Raw genomic sequence first — 9,362 nt, 5'->3', positions numbered from 1 at the left:
TTGGTCTAATAAAAGGTATCATCTCTGAACCAAGACTTCTAGATTTGTGCATTTCTAAGTGAGATGGAGAATGTAGTAGGACCACATCTGAGGAGACCTGTGGTACAATTCTGGCTTTAGTGTCTTGTAAAGTGTGAAGAGCTTGGTTGGAGGGCCTTTTAGAAAACTCACAATTTTTCAGTACTTTCCCATATGCACAAATGAATCTTTTGAGCTTCATGATATCTATAAGATGCCAGGAGGGCCTACTGCCCATGCACATACTATAAATAAATAATACTTTACAATTGATCAAGTACAGAGGAGCTGATCCAATTCCCATTGAGAGGTATGCAAAAAATGCTCTAGGTATCAATAGATTTTGAATCAGGTACTTAAAATGAGATGAGGGGAAACAATAACTACCCCTGAAGAACAAAGTATTGACACCTACTCCAGGAAAGCTTCTAGGGTGCTCTATGTGAATGGGCAGATCAATTCCTATGCTCAAATTTAAATCCCCATATTTCAGGATGGACTGCTTTTGTGACTGTTAACTTTTTGGACCTTAGGTGCCCTTTAAATATGATCAGTGAAAAGTGCAATTCCCATAAGAATGCTGTTAGTTAATCTTCTCTCAAGAATCCTGGACAGTAAACTGGTATGTTGAAGATCCATGCCTTTGTTTCAATGATTCTATGAAAAGCGTGCAGGGTTGCTGGTTGTAGCCGTGTTGGTCTAAGGACATAGGCAGGCAAGGTTCTTTGGGTAGAAGGGATATCTTTTATTAGACAAACTAAATAGTTGGAAAAAAGTTATTTTGCAAGCTTTCGGGAGCAAACACCCTTCATCAGGCATATGGAGATTCTGCTGGTGTTTGTTATGTGTTCTCCAAGGTAGAAAAGAAACTAATTTACATCATGCAGTTCTGTGAAAATGCAAATTCCCATGAACTTCATTTCGTAAATCTACTGGACACAGAAAAGCATGGACTTAATATAGACATTGGATTTATGACACATTATAACCTGCCTGACATCTGATGCCCCAGCTAACCTGCCTCTAGCTGACCACTTGCATTCCTTCACACGTTTCCCTCTCTTCCCCCCGTCCTCCTATCTTTAACCCATTGTCTTCCAAACTTCCCCTTATTTGCATTTTCCACTCATTTTCATCTGCGGGTGGTCCCCACTCACTGCTTGCTGCTGCCAGAACTGCCACCAGTATCTGCGGACAGTCCCCACTCGCCGCTCATTACCCACCCACCCCCAATCACCAACACCGCTGCCAGCATCTGTGAGCGGTCATTGCTCACTGCCGCCTACAAATAGTGCCCCCCCCACTCTTGGGTGGCACAAGTCATTCACAACTGGATGGGACCTGCAAAGGTATTCTAGGCTAACCCCCGGCCTAAGGCAAGATCATCCCTATCCAAATAAAGTTATCATCCCCCTAAAATAACAGGATTGCATAGATAAAAATAAGTATGCATTATGATAATAAGGCTACACCTCTAAGTTGGGACAATTTGGCCTATAGCATTTTTGTTCTTGAAGATGATGCATGAGAACACCTTTCAGGACTCGAAGTGGTTAGGGGCAGATATTACACATAAACTGGCGTAAGTGATCAGAAACTAGTTTAAACCTGTAACAGAAAAGATGTTCAGTGCACATAAACCAGTTTCAAAATGGCTGAAACTGGTTTGAGACAAACCTGGTTGAATGTAGTGTCAGACTTAACTTATTTGTCTAAAACTAGTTTATGCAATGTCTGTCCCAGACCCCTTGCTGGTTTAGGTTAAACCAGAGAGCTCCAGCATCCTGGCATGCTCTCTCAGCTGGGTTCTCTGCCCCAGCCCAGCCAGGCTGGCCCTACCCCTCTGCCCCCACAGCCAGAGTAGGAACAGGCAGCGGCAGTTGTCTGGCCAAGGAGGGATTTAATTCCCCCCTTTCTATTCCACTGGCAGGGACCCAAGCAGGGTCTGCCGGGTGCTCCCCCCTTGCTGCTGCAGCATCGGGGCACCATGGGCCCTGAGGCAGAGGGGGCAGGAAGCAAAGGTAGTCTCCCCTCTACCCTCACTGGCAGCCAGATCTCCCCGCCCCAATCACCATGTTCCCTGCCTCCCTGCCACCCCCAGGGGCCCTGCCTGGCCATGCCCCCTCCCCACTGCTGCAGCGGGAGGGGGCAGGGCCCTTGTTGGGTGCAGCAGCCCCTGTCATAATATGGGGGAGCACGAGCCCCTTCCTGGCAGGGGCACTGCAGCATTTTATGTTCTCTAAAATGTTTGTTCTTAACTTTTATGCCTTAAAGATTTGGTTCTTTGGGAGACTAAACATCTGTATTTATCATTTAAACAATGCTGTGTCCCTGGTCGCTAAAGAAGCAAATTAGCTTAAAAAAAGACTCTTGTTTTTCATTTTTATTTCCATCGTCCAGTTTTGCTAAACCCATATATTTCCAGAAATAACTTCTGTTTACTTAAGATAAAACAAAAAACAAAAACAAAAAAATAAAATAAACTAAAAACCACCTCTTGCAACTCAATTCAGGTATCTAAATGAAAAATAAAATCATTATCTCTTTTAAAAAAAGCAAGCGCTGTCAGCTGAGGAGGTGTACAGTGATTTTTTTACATTCAGTTTGTAAGCATTATATGTGCGAATTTTCATTTGTTTCGAATTTAATCCAAGAATTTTTTTGTGTTGATAATTTATCCCTTAATCTTATATAATGGAATGTTGTCAAATGAGCTACATATGGGATTAAATACTTTTATATATCTAATCTAATAATGGGGCATTATGTTATGTGACAACAGATGCATGTTAATTCTACTTCCAGTATTTAAGGAGGCTGGTTTAGAGGATTTACAGAAGCAAAATGAAGGGATGTGCAATCAATGGCTTTATAGCTGAGCAGAGAGTCATCAGGAGGTCACTGTTCGACAGATAAATGATGAATTTTTAAGGGTGATGTTTTATTCTGTAACCTTTTGACATTTGGAAATGCCCTTGTGACAGACGGTCATGAGCTTCAGCAAATAAGTGAAATGTGAAAAACAGCAAATAAGGCTTCTTGTGTAACCTGCTTGTTAGGAGATCCTTTCCTGTGCACAGATGGCCTAAGTGAATCGTTGAAATAGGATTGTTGTTTTCTAACTAGCTAAGTAAAGCCTGCATCATGTCTCACTAATCCTAATGAATAGGATTCATCTTGTTTGTGTAAAATCTGCACTGTTTGACCAGGAAGCAGTCAATGAGGTAATGTACAGTAAACAGAGAAAAATGATAGAAGAGACAGAGACCATTGACAGGAATTATGTGATTCAGCTTCTAATGACTCAGGGTTTTAGGAAGTGTTTTAGAGAAGAGTTCAATTTACAGCATTCTCCCTGCTTGTACTGGCTCATCCTCAGTCCAAGCAGCCAAAAATATTTTCTTATAGCCTGATCAAAGGACAATACTTTGTCAAAAGAAATATGAAGAATGTCTTGCCAGTAGTGATACATATACCAATGTCCCTGTTACTTCAGAGGGAGAACAGCAGACTAGAGTTGTGTTCAAATGGAGATAGTTGGGTTTAGGCCAGCTACGTTAAAGTCACAGTTCAGCTGTACAGCCTGCAGCAGAGAGGAGCTGGCAGCTGATTGAGCAAAAGAGAGGCACTTGAGCTCAGTAAGAGAACTAAGGAGTGGGGGGCATGTGACTGGAAATGTGTGAATCACAGGGAAATAAGCTCAGTCCTGAGCCAGCACAGTTATTTGGGCTCTGATAGTCTGAAGGAGAGGAGTTTCTGCCTGTAGGAGTGGTTGCTGAGAAACTGGATACCTAGAAAGCGGTGTATAAGGTGCAGAAACCCAAGGTGGGGTATGAGATTGTTAGAAACCAGTGAGTTTATGCTTTGTGTTGTAGTTGTTTTTTTTCCTTTGGAGCTTATGTTCTAACTGGAGAACTAGGTTGTGTTTTACAAGGGGGAGGTTTGGAGTCCATGCAGCAGCATGCTATGGGTGTTCTGTGTATTGGGACTTGCATGGGCCAGAGATGCAAGAGGCTGAGACCAAGGAGCTGAGGTCCAAGGCAGTGGGCCAGGGCAGAGAAAAAGGGACAAAGCTAGGAAGGTTAATACTCAAACAAGGGCTTGAGGCCTGAGGGGCTACGTTTTTACAGGTTGAGCTAAGGGGCCCCACAGAATTGCCACCACGTAATACCTTTGAGGCACAAGCAAGGCTATGGTGGTGGCTGACGGCCATGATTAAAGCCTTTAAAACGTGATTCGAGCAGTAGAGCCACTATCAGTGCCTACAGGACACAGGCAGGGCCAGCAGGGGCCAGAAGAAATTTTGCTAGCAGACTGAAGGCCCTAGGACATGATAAGGACTGAGAGGCTGAGTAAGGCACCAATAGGACCACTCCAAAGTTCTGGGGCAGCCTCCCAATCTGTATAACACATACATCAAGGTATGGCAGGAGAACTGGTAGAGAAGTACACTGAAGACCTGGAGTGTGGAGAAAGAATTAGAGTGGCCATTAGGAGGCATTTTGGCCACCCTCAGGGCCTGTCCTGTTACAGTATACATATAATAAAGCCCAATATGTCTGACCCGCACTTTCTGTCTGCAGTTCCTATATGCCCTATCACCCCATGATGGGCTGCTCCTCTGCCATTACTTCCAGAGACTTCTCTCCCTCTGATGGGATCAGCAGAGCAGGAGATCAGGCAGAAAATCTTCCCTAGCAGTAGATTGAAAATAGAAATGAAGGAACAAGAAAGTTTTGTGGATAGGAGTCTGGAAGCTTGGATTCCCAGGTTGACCTTGATGCTTGCAATCTGGGAGTATGTACAGGATGAATCTAACCAGGGTTCAGTTGATCTAAATGCCTAATGGTCCAGGTGCACAGAAGGCTTAAAACCCACCAAAAGTGGTGTTTCTGATCTAAGTTTACCTGAGTAAGTGCAATATCTTAGCTCAAGATAGGGTTAACCCAATCTCCTGAACATTTGTATGCATTTGCATAACAACCCTGGAGCTAGGAAAGCCCAGACACTCGCACAATCCTTAGAGCTGTGCTATTCTCACTCACCCCCACCCCCGACTGGGCTATTTTTAGCCCCCTGACCACCCCTTTCCCCTTGCCCTCTGACTAGGCAACACCCCTCCTCCCCTACTCCCACGGAGCCACCAACTCTCCCTAATCATACCCACCCCTCCCCTCCCCACAAGTTACTTACACCAGTTTCCCTGTGCAGCTCCTAGAAGTGAACAGCTGTATGCACCATTCCTGGTCTATATTAATATAGCTTAAAGCAAGCCATGTGAACACAGACCAGTGTAGCAAACAACTTATATGGCAAACAGTGTGGCCAACACACCCTTGGATAAGCTATTATGGCTGTAATTTTGAAAAGCAATGAAAAGCGACCACTGATGTTAGGGTAACCTCGATTTTTGTGCATGAAGACTGGAATAGTGGATGTGCATGACAGCCATATAGGCTATTGTTCTGGCCTCACAAGAGCAGATTCATTCCTTCTCTTCTGTCCTTAAGAGCAAGTGGTTTCTGCACAGATGGTCCAGTCTCTGCATCAAGAGAATCCTATAATTACAATTCTTTTTCTGAACTAAATGACTTTCCCCATCAAAAACTAAAATTTGTTACATATCAAATGCTCAGCTGTGTTGATGAAAAGGGCTACTGCTGTTTACTCACACACATGCTGCATAACAGTGTACTGGGACAATAAAAGAAAAAACCCTATAATACATATAACTAGCAAAGCTGTGCCAATTCTACACCATGCTAATTTGTGGATAGACTATAACTACATCCCTTCCTATGGGACTAACAATGCCTTTAAACCGTAATCCTAGGACAGTAGGAATTGCCTCTTTTGAATTTGTATAATACCCAGTGCAATGGGTATAAGTATATACTATATATATAGTTGTAACTGGGCCCCTACCCTGTTAATAGAATGGGAAGGGGGCCAGATACCCCAGGCCCTTTTCTGCTCCTTCACCCCTCTCCCTACACCTTTTTCTCCCTTACTTTTTGTGTGTTTGCCAGTGCATCCTTTCCCTGGTAGAGGTACCTTCCCCTAGTTTTCTTGTTATGTGGTTCTGATTTCCCCTACCACTTTCTTCCACTTCATCTCTGGGTTTTCTTCTGCCTGTGCCCCAATGTTGATCCTAGAAGCAAACTCACAGGCAGGGGAACCTGAAGGAACATGGCAGCAAGTCCAGGTGCAGGCAGAGCCTGATGACCCAAGCAAGCTAAGTACCCTTGGGCACTTTATCTTTTGCCTTCTTTTCTACTGGGAGCTTGCCACCAAGGGATGTGGTGAACCCCGTGCAGGATATTTGTTTGAACCAGGATTGGTGCTTGCATTTTGCGGTTTTCATTTTCCCCTAGAGAGCCAGGTTGTGACTGCTGGGGGAGGTAGAGGACAGTGAAAGGGGGTGACTGGGGACACCCCAAGTTTGAAATAGTGCTGAGTAGAACCTGAGGTCATGGGGCATGACCAGAATGTATTCTGTGGCCCTAAGAGGCTAAGCTTGCTTGGACTGTAAGGCAGGAGGTGGTAGGGGAAAAACAGGACTCAAGGCCCCTAGCTGCCTACACAGCAGATACTGTGGTGCTGGAACCTGAGGTCATGGGGTGTGACTGGAGCAGAGCAGGGAGCTTGCAGCCCTGAACAGTGGTCCCCAAGGTATTGTGTTGCTTATACTTCTATTTAGTCCTGTAGAACACTTCACATTCCAAATTTTGCTACTAGATTTCTACATTATACTGGTATATACTGGTAGATATAGTATACCAGTTAAATATCTACTAATCATACAGCTTTAACCTATCACTTCCCTCTTCAAAATAAAATCATCTACTCAAATCTTCCAAAGTCTTTGTTTCTGGAGTCCTCAGAAACACTTCTGTCAGGTAGAGGATAAAGAAAAGCCATTTGATATATATTTATATTAAAAAAATATGATCAGTTAAAAAACCTATTATAAAACTTAAAATTAACTAGGTCTTCATGGAACCAACCACAGGCAAATACATCTTTACAGTAGGTATAGAATTCATATTCTTCTGCTTCAAAAAGGCACTGGTTGAACTCACGAAGAATCTCCATTACTAGTCATGAATTCCCTGACTATTTTGACATACTCCTGAGTTGATCTGATTTAATCCAGCAGAAGGCAGTGGTACCCAGGCTGATCTAGCACTATGTGACTGTATTCTGAGGTACTTGCTGAATATTTGCTCTGATTCTCACATTAAACAAATTGAGTGAACTGCTGTTTTGTTGGTCTGTCTCATAAATCTGATTTATAAATCTCAATTCCTTCTGTCATTTGTTAGCCACGTCTGTATTAGAAACAAAATAATTCCCCATGAAAGTTCCCTGTTGCCAAGAAGCAACAAATCATAAATTCCAATAAATATGGCTGCATGTTCTATTCTCTGTCTCCCCCCCACCCAATTTTATCCCTTGCATTATGTTGTACTTAGAAGAAAAAGAAGCCTGCACCTTCCCCTGATCATTTCAGTATGGTTTATTCTACTTTGGGGTGATTCGGACTAAAGGGAAGATAATTTTAGCATTTAGCATTGTGTTTTGAAGAAATTCTTCATTTAGTGATATATGATGCCTTGTGGGAAAAACATGGCTGAACAAAATGCTTAGGTTGCAAACTCAAAAGGACGAGTTCCTTATTGTCGTCATTGGCGGTCCTTCAATATGAGGATGACACCCTTCCAGTAAGTAGGGAAGTCATCAGTTTTGGACAGAAGTGACTGAAGAGGCTGATCTGAAATCCTTATATCTGAATGGAGACATGGCAAATATTCTGGGAGGAAGAAGTGGATCCTGGTGATATTAGGTCACAGATCTTTCCCTTTGTCTCTCTTGTCTATCTGCTTCCAGAGTGAGGCAGGTTTGCTTGAAATGATCAATTCTTTGTTGTACCTCACAGAACCACTGGGGATGATTCAGTTCTCAGGTCTCCTGGGTATTGATGTTAATATTGCATTTCTTCAAATTTGCCTTCAAGGTGTCCTTGAATCTCTTATTTTGCCCATCATTTTACAGTGACCATCTGTATTTTGGGATTATAGGACCTGTTTTGGGAGCCGCTTTTTTAAAGCATCCTCTTGACACATCCTGTACAACAGAGCTGGTGCCATATAAACATGGCTTTGATACAGGTAGTATTTGCTGGAGTCAGAATGCTGGTGTTTGTTTTTCCGTTCTTCCAACTGATATGGAGGATTTTCCTAAGACATTGTTGATGGTAATAGTCCAAGGCTTTCAGGTGTTTCCAAAGTGTTGTCCAAGTTTCACACCCATTCAGCAGGGTAGGAATGACATCAGCCTAGCAAATGAGAAGTTTGGTTTGGGTTCCGATGTCATGATCAAAGACACAATTTTGGTGGTGTCCAAAAGCAGAACTGGAAGATTTCTACCCAATGTTGAATATTGTTGTCTAGATTTATTTTCTGGGAAATGTGGCTACTTATGTAGGTGAAATGCTCCACATTCCCCAAGACTACCCTCTAGTTATAGTATGTGGAGGAATACCTGGTTGGTTTCTGGTAGGTTGGTAAAGTATCTTGGCTTTTGTGACACTGACAGTAAGTTACTTATATAAGTCTTCAATGAACCTCCAATTTTGTAAAGTAAAACCACACTACTCTAGGAAAATTTGAGTAATCTGCCTATGAGAATTCAGCATATTTGAGGTGTCTCTTTCCCTTCAAACTGCTCTCCCTGCAAAGCACTTACTTGCAGAGCATTCTAGACTCATGTTTAAGTAGAGCAACCTTATGACATGGTTTTCAGTTGATTCCTCATTCCACATTTCCAGTCTGGCATTTCCCACTTCTCTGGGAGCAAGCATGACTGCCAGATAAATGCAAAGAAAAGAAGGTGATGCCTACTTCTGTCAGATGCTTTAGTAGTCAAAGGCATAGAGCAGACTCTAGACCTTTACATGACCTGAAGAGGGCTGGGAAGTATGAAGCAAGCAGCAGCATGTGACCCAGCAGAAAACTTCAAATTCTGTTAGTCATCGTACCCTCGGCCACCAGATCTGCAAACTGGGATGCGGGGGTATCCCAAAAGGAAGCAATTGAATCAAATTATTGGGAAGATGGAGAGCAGGCTCCAACTGCTGTGTTTGGAAAGAAGCAATGCAAGTGAGTGGAAGGATTGGGAGTTTACTCAGAACAGTTTAACTCTAAAGAGGTTACAGAAGAAAACAGCTAATCTTTTTGGTAGGCATGCCACAAATTAGCCCCACACCCTCTCTGAGTGACACTTCAATCCCCTTCCCCTGCCTGATGTGCTGCTGTGTTTTCTGCTCCCTGCCCTCCCTGCCA

The sequence above is a fragment of the Gavialis gangeticus genome, unplaced genomic scaffold, assembly GCF_001723915.1.
Source record: "Gavialis gangeticus isolate Ggan-Ray unplaced genomic scaffold, GavGan_comp1, whole genome shotgun sequence".
NCBI classification, from domain to species: domain Eukaryota; kingdom Metazoa; phylum Chordata; order Crocodylia; family Gavialidae; genus Gavialis; species Gavialis gangeticus.
Note: the sequence above shows the minus strand (reverse complement) of the source record.